The 14,217-nt window shown below is 42.7% G+C and overlaps 1 long non-coding RNA gene across 2 annotated transcripts in view; it reads right to left on the bottom strand.

Moving 5' to 3' along the window:
- Positions 1–14,217, bottom strand: part of LOC103889097 (uncharacterized) — an 87,359-nt gene that overhangs the window by 66,405 nt on the left and 6,737 nt on the right. For both annotated transcript variants that reach the window (XR_008518155.1, XR_008518156.1), the window contains 2 exons: positions 13,816–13,891; positions 5,391–5,482 (listed from right to left, as the gene is read on the bottom strand). This is a non-coding gene — a long non-coding RNA (uncharacterized LOC103889097). The remainder of the gene's footprint in view (positions 1–5,390; positions 5,483–13,815; positions 13,892–14,217) is intronic.

The following is a 14,217-nucleotide window of genomic DNA, read 5'->3' as shown; positions in this document are numbered from 1 at the left end:
ATAGCTGGGATTACAGGCGCCCGCCACCACGCCCAGCCAGTTTTTGTATTTTGGTAGAGATGGGGTTTCGCTGTGTTGCCCAGGCTGGTCTGGAACTCCTGAGCTCAGGCAATCTGCCCGTCTCAGCCTCCCAAAGTGCTAGGATTACAGGCGTGAGCCACCACGACTGGCCCAAAAGATTATTTATTTATTTATTTATCTATTTTTAGACAGAGTCTTGCTCTGTCGCTAGGTTAGAGTGCAATGGCACAATCTTGGCTCACTGTAGTCTCCATCTCCCGGGTTCAAGTGATTCTCCTGCCTCAGCTGGGACTACAGGCATGCGCCACCATGCCCAGCTAATTTTTTTCTATTTTTAATAGAGATGGGGTTTCACCATGTTAGCCAGGATGGTCTCAATCTCTTGACCTCGTGATCTGCCCACCTCAGCCTCCCAAAATGTTGGGATTACAGGCGTGAGCCACTGCACCCGGCCCAAAAGATTTCTTTATAGCATGCAATGTTATTTGATAGCATTTTACCCACAGTGAAACTTCTTTCAAAATTGGAGTCAGTCCTCTCAAACCCTGCCACTGCTTTATCAACTAAGTTTATGTTATATTCTAAATCCTTTGTTGTCATTTCAACAATGTTCACAGCATCTTCACCAGGAGTAAATTCCATCTCAAAAATCCACCTTCTTTGCTCATCCATAAGAAGCAATACCTCATCTGTTCAAGTTTTATCATGAGATTGCAGCAATTCAATCATATCTTCAGGCTTCACTTCTAATTCTAGTTCTCTTGCTATTTCCACCTCATCTGCAGTGACTTCCTTCACTGAAGTCTTGAACCCCTCAAAGTCGTCCATGAAGGTTGGAATCAACTTTGTATTAGTCCATTCTTGCATTGCTATAAAGAAATGCCTGAGACTGGATAATATATAAAGAAAAGAGTTTATTTGGCTCACAGTACTGCAGGCTGTACAGGAAGCATGATCAGCCTCCAGGGAGGTCTCAGGAAGCTTCCAATCATGGCAGAAGGCGAAGGAAGAGCAAGTAATTTCACATGGCCAGAGTAGGAGAAAGAGAGTGGGCAGGAGGTGATACACACTTTTAAGCAACCAGATCTCACAAGTATGTGATGACGGCAACTAAGGGGGATGGTGTTAAGCCATGAGAAACCACCCCCGTTATCCAACTACCTTCCTCCAGGCCCCAGCTCCAACACTGGGAATTACAATTCGACATGAGATTTGGGTGGGGACACAGATCTGAACCATATCAAACTTCTTCCCAACTCCTGTTAATGTTGGGGTTTTTTTGTCTTTTGTTTGTTTGTTTTGTTTTGTTTTGTTTTTTTGAGATGGAGTCTCACTCCATTGCCCAGGCTGGAGTGCAGTGGCACAATCTCGGCTCACTGCAACCTCCACCTTCTGGGTTCAAGAGATTCTCCTGCCTCAGCCTCCCAAGTAACTGGGATTACAAGCGCCCACTACCACACCCGGCTAATTTTTTATATTTTTAGTAGAGACAGGATTTCAGCATGTTGGCCAGGCTGGTCTTGAACTCCTGACCTCAAGTAATCCACCTGCCTTGGCCTCCCAAAGTGCTGGGATTACAGTCCATGTTGGTATTTTGACCTCCTCCTATTAACCATGAGTGTTCTTAACGGCATTTAGAATGGTGAATCCTTTCCAGAAGGTTTTCAATTTCCTTTGCCCAGATCTATCAAAGGAATAGCTCTATGGCAGCCTTACAAAATGTATTTTTTTAAAAAATAGGACTTGAAAGTCTAAATTACTCCTTAATCCATCTGCTACAGAATGGATGTTGTGTTAGCAGACATGAAAACAACATTAATCTCCTTGTACATAGCCATCAGAGCTCTTGGGTGACTAAGTGCATTGTTAATGAACAGTAATATTTTGAAAAGAACCTTTTTTTCTGAGCAGTAGGTCTCAACAGTGGGCTTAACATGTTCAGAAAACCATGCTGTAAACAGATGTGCTGTCATCCAGGCTTTGTTGTTCCATTTATAGAACACAAGCAGAATTTGGCATAATTCTTAAGGACCCTAGAATTTTCAGAATGATAAATGAATATTGGCTTCAATTTAAAGTCACCAGCTGCATTAGCTCCTAACAAGAGAGTCAGCCTGTCCTTTGAAGCTTTGAAGCCAAGCACTGACTTCTCCTCTCCAGCTATTAAAATTCTAGATGCTGGCTGGGCACGGTGGCTCACGCCTGTAATCCCGGCACTTTGGGAGGCCGAGGCAGGCAGATCACTTGAGGTCAGGAGTTCAAGACCAGCCTGACCAACATGGCGAAATCCCGTCTCTACTAAAAAATGCAAAAATTAGCTCGGTGTGGTGGCGGGTGCCTGTAATCCCAGCTACTTGGGAGGCTGACGCAGGAAGAATTGCTTGAACCCAGGAGGCGGAGGTTGCAGTGAGCCGAGACCACCCCACTGTACTCCAGCCTGGGCAACAGAGTGAGACTCTGTCTCAAAAAAAAAAATCCTAGATGCCATCTTCTTCTAATATAAGGCTGTTTTGTCTACATGGAAAATCTGTTGTTTAGTGCAGCTACTCTTATCAATGATCTTAGTTAATCTTCTGGATAACTTGCTGCAGCTTCTCCATCAGCACTTGCTGCTCTTTGCACTTTTGTGTTGTGGAGACAGCTTCTTTCCTTAAACCTCATGAACCAACCTCTGCTAGCTTCACATTTTTCTTCTGCAGCTTCCTCATCTCTCTCAGCCTTCATAGAATTGAAGAGAGTTAGGGTCTAGTTCTGGATTAGGCAGGCTTTGGTTTAAGGGAATATCGTGGCTTAAGAAAACATTTGATCTTCTATCCAGATCACTAAAACTTTCTCCATATCGGCAATAAGGCTGTTTGCTTTCTTATCATTCACATGCTCATTGGAATGGCACTTTAATTTCCTTCAAGAACTTTTCCTTTGCATTCACAACTTGGCTAACTGGCACAAAAGGCCTCGCTGGGCTTTTGACGTGCCTTCCTCACTTAGCTTAGCCTAGTCATTTCTAGCTTTTTTTTTTTTTTTTTTTTTTTTTTTGAGACGGAGTCTCGCTCTGTCACCCAGGCTGGAATGCAGTGGCGCAATCTCAGCTCACTGCAAGCTCCGCCTCCTGGGTTCACGCCATTCTCCTGCCTCAGCCTCCCATGTAGCTGGGACTACAGGCATCCGCCACTATGCCCGGCTAATTTTTTGTATTTTTTAGTAGAGACAGGGTTTAACCGTGTTAGCCAGGATGGTCTCGATCTTCTGACCTTGTGATCCACCTGCCTTGGCCTCCCAAAGTGCTGGGATTACAGGCGTGAGCCACCACACCTGGCCATTTCTAGCTTTTGATTTAAGGTGAAAGATACGTGTCTTTTCCTTTCACTTAAACACTTGGAAATCATTGTAGGGTTATTAATTGGCTTAATATCAATATTGTTGTATTTCAGGGAATAGGGAGGCCCAAGGAGAGGGAGAGAGTTTGGAGAAGGGCCAGTCAGTGGAACAGTCTGAACACATAAAACATTTACCAATTAAGTTCACTGTCTTATCTGGGCACAGTTGTGGCACCCCAAAACAATTACAATGGTAACATCAAAGATCACTGATCACAGCTCCACATAACAGATGTAATCATAATGAAAAAGTTTGAAACATTGAGAGAATTACCAAAATGTGAGACAGAGACAAAGTTAGCACATGCTGTTGAGAAAATGGTGCCAACAGACTTGCTTAACGCAGGGTTGCCACAAACCTTCCATTTGTGAAAAACACAGTATCTGCAAAGTACAATAAAGCCAGGCACAATAAAACGAGACATGCCTGTATAAACAGCAACTGTCAAGTGATGTTTTCCAACTAGAATTAAAAGATTACATAAGGAATTTTTTTAAAGGAATTCAATCTGGAAGAACTGAGCAACAATTAAGAATGCATTATAAAGGATATGATACTTACATATGTGAAATAAATTTAAATGGCCAATTCCAACCAGAGTGAATGCTGCAGCTGGGTGTTAAAAATCTTTTAACCATACTGAGTTTGGCAGTGATTCTATACAAGGAAATGATTTATATTCAGGGACTGACTATTTGGGTATCTCATCCAGTTTCAAGATATCAAGACCCACATGGAATACAGCAATGAAGCCAAAGGAAGGAAAGAGAGAGCTAATCATCATGGCCCTATTTCAGATGCAGCCCTTCTTTACCCATCTTACATTTCTGCCCCTTTCATGCTTCTAAGCCAAGTCAGACAGTTATGCACAAAGTGGATAACTTACTTATGTCTGGCTTAAGGGCCTACCCTTCAGAAAGGTACACATGCTGGAGGTAAGGAAGCTGAGCTGCAATTCTGGCAGATTTGTACTGCTTGGGTTGATCTACACTGACTCCAGCCACTCCTTTTCTATGGAAGATACTAAAAGCAGTAAGATGATAGTATTTCTTCAGTTTGCTCACCCCTGAGATTCAAAGGGAAAAGAATGACAGCAGGAAATTGTTGCAAGAGCTGGGCATCCAAAGTCACCAAATACCATAGGATTGTGTGTGAATGTGTGTGTGCATGTGTGTGTGCATGTTCATACACATACACATACACTAGTATACACTAGTGGTATGGTTCAGTTAAACACTATGAGTCAGGTCAGGAGCAGCCAACCACTTTTTATCTCTCAGGTTCCTTCTGGAAATTTGGTCTTTACTTCTAGTGAGAAATCTGGAAAAGGCTCCACTGGTTATCCTCCTCCTGGGAGAAAGACCACATTAACTTTCCTTCTCTCAGGACACTGGGGAATTCTGTTCACTTAGCCTTGTTAGAAGGTTAATCATTAATTAATTTATAGTGACACAACCATGAGACATTAGGGTCCCTACATAATTAGGCACAGCCTGCCTCAGCCTTGTAAGGTCAACCTCATAAAGAAGAAATATCTCACTTTCTATTCAAGCACTCTTGTTTGATCTGGGGGCACTTCTTATGTTCTTATGAGTGTGACGCTTGGGACAGAAGTAAAAGGGACAATGTGTGTTTCATGGTGAGTAATGAGAGAGGGAAAGGAAAAGGACTGTAACTGACAAACAAGTGAGTACTGCCTGTGCTGTCTCCTCGCCTTAGGTAAAACAAGCACTGCCTGTTAGACTGAAGAGGTGGTCTGATATTCACAATTCAGTCTCTTACCAAATTCGAAAATCATCAGCAGCTATACATTCCTGGTGAGTGGGGTGGGAAGTGAGTGGTCAGTTGGTACTGAGGGGGTATAGCAGAAACTGTTAATAGACATGAAATCTACTAGGTATGCCTCTACATATCCCAGTCTTCCTTGTGGTTAAATTGGGGCTAGGTGATTAGTTCCTGCCAATGAAATGTATGCAGAAGTTCTGTGTTACCTCTAGGATGAGGCGATTAAGGCACATGAGCTTCCAGTTCTCTTTTTCTTTGCTACGGTGTCCTTGGAAGTCATCTGTTCCACATGGTATAGCTACAAGACAGAAGAGGGCCAACCAGTCTATATCAAACATTATGTGAGCAACAAATCAACCTCTGCTATTTGTCACTGTATCGGTCTAGCCTATCGTGATTAATATAGGCATCAAAGCAATGTTTCATTTAGGGTGCCAGAGACTTTAGTGCAAGAAATTAAGCTACTCACACCCACAATGTATAGTTCCTTTTAGAGACACAAACTCTATCAGGATGATCAGATTTCATGTTTCCCAAGACTCTCTTCAACAAAACTTTGTCTTTGAAGGAGAATGGTTTGCCATGAATTAGTAACTTCAAGTGTACAGGCCATCTCTCCTAAGGACACACATCTTCCAAATATCAAAAAGCATCCAAAATTTATTGAATAGCTCATGAAATCTCTTCCTAGGTACCTATCATCTCCTTCTGCTACTTCCCATTTTACTGATGGCACTGGACACAAATGCTAGCTTATAGCCTTTATACACAGAACTCCCTCATATATTAGGTTCCCATTAAAAAACAAAAAAGGAGACACAACTAAGTTTCTGTTTATCAAAGCCATCTGATAGTGGCAAGCACCTGTAGTCCCAGCTACTTGGGAGGCTGAAGCAGGAGGATTGTTTGAAATTCAAGTCCAGCTTTGGCGACATAGCAAGATTCCATCTCAAAAAAAAAAAAAAAAAACTCAATTTTTTGTAGGCCCTGGCTCAGTGTACTTTTAAAGTTTAGAATAGGAGGGAGAGGAACATCCTTCATTCACTGTCTCCAAAATGTCTAATATTTGCCTCTCTCTATCTCTCAGTGAGCCAGCAGGTCCAGCATAAGATAGGAAGCACAACACTTCATTTATTTTTTTACTTTTATTTTTTGAGACAGAGTCTCACTCTGTCACCCAGACTGGAGTGCAGTGGCACGATCTCCACTCGCTGCAACCTCCGTCCCCCGGGCTCAAGAGATTCTCCTGCCTTAGCCTCCCCAGTAGCTGGGATTACAGGCGTGCACAACCACGCCCGGCTAATTTTTTTTGTATTTTTGGCGGAGACAGGGTTTTGCCATGTTGTCCAGGCTGGTCTCGAACTCCTGACCTCAAGTGATCCACCTGCCTCAGCCTCCCAAAGCTCTGGGATTACAGGCGTGAGCCACTGCGCCTGGCCAGGAAGCACAACACTTTAAACCTTGAAAACAAAAGGTCTGGGACAACTTCCACTTGGCACTCTTCACCAATGAGGGAAGACCTCTCTTAGCTGTTTTTCACTACAACCAGTTGAAGGCTCTACCTTTCAGAGCATCTACTTACTGAGCTGACAGGGACCCCATATACAACTGTTTATTGCAAAAGACCAAACTATGTCTTTAAAAATGTTTCTTTAAAAAGCAGGTCACATCACCAATGAAAGTTTGAGAAATTACATACACAGAGAAATATTTTTCTTGGGTTACTGACTTGATAGAAATTTTGATATATTCTCCCCCTAAAGGAACCAGTGAAAAGGCCTGTCTGGTGGTAAGCGGCTGTACAAAAGCCATGGCTTTGGTTCTGTGTACAAGCTTGCCTCTTGCTCCGCAGCTGGAATCTGGTTCTGTTGGGAGAAGACAGTCAGAGAAGTCCTTACATCTCTGACCCCAAAAACCTCTTCTGAGCATTGCCCAACACTCCTGTTATATAACATGCAAAACAAATAATCAACCTTAAAAGTCAGGCAGCCAAAGCTCTACTCGAATAATAAGCCCTTTTACAAACTGCTTGTCATCTGCCAAAATCAGCTCCAAAGGAACACCAGGAACTCAAAATTCTATTGTTCTCATTAACTACTTGGGGGAACTAGACAAGCTTCGATGGCTTTATTGGTTTTCTGAGAGACAAAAGACATTAAGATTTTCATCTATCTGCATCCAGTCTTTGATCTCAAAAATTTAATTGTAGCTCCAGTCCCACCATCTCTGAGAAGCCTCTATTAAAAGGGTGAGCTAGAAAGGGGCACTGGCGTTTTCTTAGAACATATGCTATTCTCTACTTCTTTCCTGCCTGATGGTTAGGTTGGGAAAAGAAGAATCTAAATGCCAACTTTTTCAGAAAATTTATTGAGATGGAGGGAGAGGGCAAGACAGAAGCATCTGAAATTTAGTCTTCTGCCTGTGAGGGCCCTCTGGCTGAAGTTCAAAAGGAAAGAGGAGCTTTGCCCAAGGAAAACTATTCAAAACTATGTTTGGTGCACTTGGGAAAGTCTGGTGGTGCATTGTTGGCCCAGAACAGGTAGGTTCCCTGGGATTCAAAAGGCAGGGTGAGGCCTTTTTTTTTTTTTTTTTTTTTTTTTTGAGATGGAGTCTCACTGTCACCCAGGCTGGAGTGCAGTGGCATGATCTCAGCTCACTGCAACCTCCGCCTCCCAGGTTCAAGCAATTCTCTGCCTCAGCCTCCTGAGTAGCTGGGATTACAAGCGCCCACCACCACTCCTGGCTAATTTTTTTTTTTTTTTTGTATTTTTAGTAGAGATGGGGTTTCACCATCTTGGCCAGGCTGGTCTTGAACTCCTGACCTCATGATCCACCCACCTCAGCCTCCCAAAGTGCTGGGAATACAGGCGTGAGCCACCACACCCAGCCAGGGTGAGGCTTTTTTTTTTTTAGGCATTGGACAAGATTTATCAACATGACAATTCCATATTTTCTGAGAAGGATTAAAATTTTTCTTAGGCCCCCAATCTAGAAGGCAATATCAATACTGGTCTTGGTTATATGCATTTATCATAAAATTCATTCAAATAGCAGATTGAGGGTTCCATAAAACAATTAGCCCTGTTTCTGTTTCCAAGCAAACAGGACAGACAGAAGCCATTCAAACATTCTTTTTCAAACCAGATGTGAACAAAGAATTCTCAAGTCTAGATGCAATGTTGAATCCAGTAACAGTGTTCCTAAAACCAGCCAGATCTCTCAAAAGGCAAGGTGAGATGGAGGAGCCGCACGGCAGTGCAGTTACCATGCTGCCAAGTGAGGACAGAGATCATCACCGTCTGGAGGCCTCTTGTTAAGTGGCCTTATTAAGAAAATCTTCCAGGTAAATGCTTTCAGTGAAACAAAAACAAACAAACAAAAAAGAAAATCTGATGGGAGAAATCTGTTACAAAACTCATCTCTGATGAACCACAAAAGGGATTTCAATGTGTACTTGACATTAATATCCCAGGACTGTCAACCCACAGATGCAAAGCTCAGGATTTCCCTCCTCTATGAAGTCTTACTACCCTGCCTTTTCCTGTTACTCTTCCCTCCTGTTAAATTGATCCCATCTTCTGCTAGGCTCCATACATACTGATTTGATCACACTTGTTTCCTTCACTAGCTTACAGGATTTCTGAGAGCAGGGACCTAGCCTTATTCATCTCTGTATCCCCACTGTTAGCACAATTCCTGGAACATCGTAGGTGTTCATTAAGTCGTTTAATTGCTGATAAGATTAATAATACTTATAGTTAACTTTTGAGTGTTCAGAAACTCTATGTTTAACGTCCTATATTTCTCCTCATTTTCCAGCTGAGAGAGCTGAGGCACTGAGATGTTAAATATCATGCCTAATCTCATCCAGCCAATAACTGGCAAAGCAACAATACAAACTGGGTGATCAGGCTCCAGAACCTTCATTCTTAACTACTACACAGAGTGGTACACAGGAATGAATGAGTGATCTCATAAAAGGGCTATATACCTATGAAACTATTAAACAAGAACTGAAGTTGGTTTGATTTAGAAACCTGGTTTATTCACACAAAAATTGATTAAGTAGATACCCAGTACTCTCTGCCAAGCCCAGTGCTAAGCATCAGTGGTACAAAGATAAAAACATGGTTTCTGGTTCTGTTTATATTGAACAATGAGAACACTTGGACATAGGAAGGGGAACATTCCTGTTGTGGGGTGGGGGGAGTGGGGGAGGGATAGCTTTAGGAGATATACCTAATGTAAATGACGAGTTAATGGGTGCAGCACACCAACATAGCACATGTATACATATGTAGCAAACCTGCATGTTGTGCACATGTACCCTAGAACTTAAAGTATAATAATAAAAATATATATATATATATATAAAGATAAAAATATGGTCTTATTTGGCCAGGCGTGGTGGCTCACGCCTGTAATCCCAGCACTTTGGGAGGCCAAGGCGGGTGGATCACAAGGTCAGGAGATCGAGACCATGCTGGCTAACACAGTGAAATCCCGTCTCTACTAAAAATACAAAAAAAAAATTAGCCAGGCGTGGTGGCGGGCGCCTGTAGTCCCAGCTGCTCGGGAGGCTGAGGCAGAAGAATGGCGTGAACCCAGGAGACGGAGCTTGCAGTGAGCCGAGATCGTGCCACTGCACTCCAGCCTGGGTGAGCAGCAAGACTCCATCTCAAAAAAAAAAAAAAAAAATATGGTCTTATTCCTCAACAAGAAGAGAAACAAATAACGAAAGGTCATTAAGCACTTACTATGTGCTGGGCACTGTTCTAAGTACTTCACATTGTTAATCTCTTTAATCTTTACAAAATCCCTATTATGAGATCCCAGTCATATTGTTATTATTAAACTGAGATGAGACAGATAAGAAACTGAGGCTCAGGGAGATTAAGCAACTTGCAAGAGCCACCATTTGAATACAAGCAGCCTAGCTCCAGAACCCATGCTCTCATCATCACACTCTACTGCCTCATCAGTTTACAACCACACAACCATAACACAATGTGATATGTGCTAACAGAAAGAAAGAGAAAAAATACTATAGATGCAGAGAGGAAATGATGACTTTTGCCAGAGAGGGAGCTCAAAGAAGGCTCTGTAGAGCAGGTAACATATGAGCGGGCCTTGAAGGTATGAGAATAGGAAAGAAATTCAGGCCAGGCACAGTGGCTCACACCTGTAATCCCAGCACTTTGGGAGGCTGAGGCAGGCAGGTCGCTTGAGGTCAGCAGTTCGAGACCAGCCTGGCCAACATGGTGAAATCCCATCTCTACTAAAAGTACAAAACTTAGCCAAGCATGGTAGCGGGTGCCTGTAGTCCCAGCTACTCGGGAAGCTGAGGCAGGAGAACTGCTCGAATTCGGGAGGTGGAGGTTGCAGCGAGCCAAGATCACACCACTGCACTCCAGCCTGGGTGACAGAGCGAGACTGTGTCTCAAATAACATAAAAATACTTAAAAAATTTTCAAACCAAAATGCTACATGGAGACCAGGAAAACTTGTATGTGTTTTCAAAGCCATCACTACTAAAGTACAAAGCTAAGAAACAAGCCCAGCACTATACTGTCTTCTACTGCTGAGGCCACTTCTCACCAAGGAACAGGGAAATGACCAGTGAATCTTTGTCAAGTTTCCCACTTAGTTGAAACACTCCCTGGGGTTTTAGTCAGCTTCACAGCACCTGTAAGAACTTCTTTTCCTCTCCCTTCCATACGATAGATAATGTTTCTGGAAGGAGACCCTCAGACTCTCTTTAGTGTAACTTGAGGCCAGATCTTTCAAGGTTGGCAAAGGAGGCTGGAATCACCATGTGGGTGAGAGGGATAGCTAGACCTCACAGCCCCAATTTTTTCCATACATGAAGATACTCTCTGCTCTGCTAACTGCAGAAGTTCTGAATTCAGTTTTATTAAAGGGCATCCATGGGTTCCCTTAGAGTTCATCCCACTCAAACCTATTGGCAACATCCCCTCCCGTGATAGCTACCTTCCCCGAGGATTACTGGGTACTACCCCCAAGAAATGCAGGTGAATAAGTACAAGTGAACTCAACTGTCGCTAAGTACTCCTGGAGCAAACTTGCAATTATTTCTTCCACTCAAAACACCCTCTCTTGACCCCACATACCATTTGAGTTACTGCCTCATTTCTCTGCTCACCTTTAAAACAAAAATCTTCAAAAGATTTGTCTATACTCCCTGTCTACAATTTTTCTCTTCTCTTTCCCTTTTGAACCATTCTAATCAAGCTTTTGTCCACTGAAACAGCTTTTATCAAGGCTACTAGTGACCTCTAAGTTGTTAAATTCTACCAAAACTTCCCAGACCTCATCTTACTTGGCCAACCATAAGTATTTTTCACAGTTGATCATTCTCTCTTTTTTGAAGCACCTTCTTCACTTGGCTTCCAGGATACCATTCTCTTCTGGTTTGCCTTCTACCTTCTGGCCAGTCTTTCTTAGCCTCCATTAATTGTTCCTCTTTACATTCCTAAACTCTAAATGTTGAGATGTCTCAGGGCTTGGTCCTTGGTCTCCTTCTCTTTAATTCTTCTCACTCCTTGGTGATTTTGTCCATATCATACCTTAAATACTATGTAGATGCCCATGACTCAAAAACGTTTATCTTTGGCCCAGGCCACTCTTCTGAATGCCAGGCTCATACATCCCACAGCTTATTCAACATCCCCACTTAGATGTCTAACTGGCAGCTCAAATTAAACATATCCAAAATTGAGCTTCCAATACACTCCCAACCCTGTTCGTCTGATAGTCTTCACCATTGCAGTTAGTGGCAACTCTATCTTTCCGACCATTCAGGCCAAAAACCTTGGCATCATCTTGGACAGAGATGCTGTGTTACAGAACTCCAGGGGGCACCAGTCACATTTTTGTCAATGCTATTAGTGTTATGCCATATGGTGACCCTGCTTTCCTTGATTCCTGTTACATCCTACATCTGATCTGTTAGCAAATCCAGTTGGCTCTACCTTCAAAATGTATCCAAAATCCAACAACTTCTCCCCGAGTCCACTATTCCTCCCCTGACCCAAGCTTGCCCCCTTAAAATTTACTTTCCACAGGCTGGGCACGTAATGCCAGCACTTTGGGAGGCCGAGGCCGGCAGATCACGAGGTCAGGAGATGGAGACCATCCTGGCTAACACGGTGAAACCCCGTCTCTACTAAAAATACAAAAAATTAGCCGGGCGTAGTGGCGGGCGCCTGTAGTCCCAGCTACTAGGGAGGCTGAGGCAGGAGAATGTCGTGAACTCGGGAGGTGGAGCTTGCAGTGAGCCGAGATCGCACCACTGCACTCCAGCCTGGGCGACAGAGCGAAACTCCGTCTCAAAAAAAAAAAATAATAATAATAATAATAATAATTACTTTCCACAAAACAACCACAGCAATCCTTATAAAATATAAGTCAGATCACATCACTCCCCTACTCAAAATTCCCCAATGCTTCCCATCACATTCAAAATTCTTACAATAGCCTACAAGATGCTGCATTGCTTTTTTCTTTTATATTTATCCCTATCTACTAGACTGTATATTTTCTTTATTCATCTCACTTATTGTCCGCTGCCCATATGTGAATATAAGCTCCATAAAGTCAGGGACTTAGTCTGTTTTATTCACAGATGAAGCCCCAGCATCTACAGCAATACCTGACACAAAGTACGCACTCAATATGTATTTGTAAATGGAATGAATGAAGTAGATTGGGTAGGGGGAAATCTTGACACATGGGCCAGAATTATACCAAATCGCAATATGACAAGTGAAATGGCATTTGAGGAGCCAGCTAGTGCTGAGACCTAGTCAAGCCCCAGGAGATGTTTTTAGTCCCTACTTCCTACCATTGTTTTGACATTTTGTCTGAGGAAGTCTCCCTTCTTTTGTCTCCTAAAGAGAAGGAAATTGACTATATAGCAAAGTAAGGAGCTCCCCCTAGTGGAAGTAACTCCATCAAAGCAATGGAATAGAAAATCATAGCCTGGTGCTTGAAATTACAAGGATCACTAGGGACAAAGGAAGTGACTCCAGCATTTCACAAGAAAAATCCTCAGTGGAAACATTGGAGAACTAAAGATTAGATCTGAAGTACATGGGGGAGCTTACCAATTTATTTTATTGTTGAACCTCTTTTGCATCTGATGATGGAGGAAAAATAATTTATTTAAAGTTGAACAAAAGGCCGGGCACAGTGGCTCATACCTGTAATCCCAGCATCTTGGGAGGCCAAGGCGGGCAGGTCACTTGAGGTCAGGAGTTCGAGACCAGCCTGGCCAACATGAAGAAACTGTTAAAAAAAAAATTAGCCAGGCGTGGTGACATGCACCCATAATCCCAGCTACTCGGGAGGCTGAGGCACGAGAATTGCTTGAACCCAGGGAGTGGAGGTTGCAGTGAGCTGAGATCGTGCATTGCACTCCAGCCTGGGCAACAGAGCAAAAATCTGTCTCAAAAAAAAAAAGTTGAACAACATATGTATCTACCCTCAAGGAATTTAAAATCTGGTAGAGAATGTAACACACAAATACAAATAAGCACAAAGCAATGAGTATGGATGTAAATCAGTGAATGTGAGCCAAACAAGAGAAATAAACTAAAAGATATGACTTACCCAGGAAAAAGAGGGATTACTTTAGGCTGAGGAAATCCAGGAAAACATCTTGGAGGGAGTGGTTCTTGAGTGGCACCTTGAAAGACAAATAAAATTTAAATAAGCGAGTACTACATGTAAAGACCTAAATCTAGAGAAGGGCACATCATGTGAAATTCCAAGCAGACCAGCGGGGCTTTGCAAAGGTCACAATTTGGGTGATAACAGAGAACCTGAAACCCTCCTTGAAAAGAGCAAAGAGGGATTCGTGAGAGAAAGGTCCTTGGCAAAGGTGAACATAGGCAGGGACCAAAGAAAGTCCCTTTCTTCATTTTCTCTTGGATGAAAGGAACACTACTTAAATGTATAGGGAAAAAAAGAAAATAATATAAGTGGTTATTCTCTTCCACAGGCATGCATACT

The sequence above is a fragment of the Pongo abelii genome, chromosome X (genome assembly GCF_028885655.2).
Source record: "Pongo abelii isolate AG06213 chromosome X, NHGRI_mPonAbe1-v2.0_pri, whole genome shotgun sequence".
Classification (NCBI taxonomy): Eukaryota; Metazoa; Chordata; class Mammalia; order Primates; family Hominidae; genus Pongo; species Pongo abelii.
The sequence above is the reverse complement of the archived record's forward strand: the minus strand, read 5'-3'. Positions and strand labels throughout refer to the sequence as shown.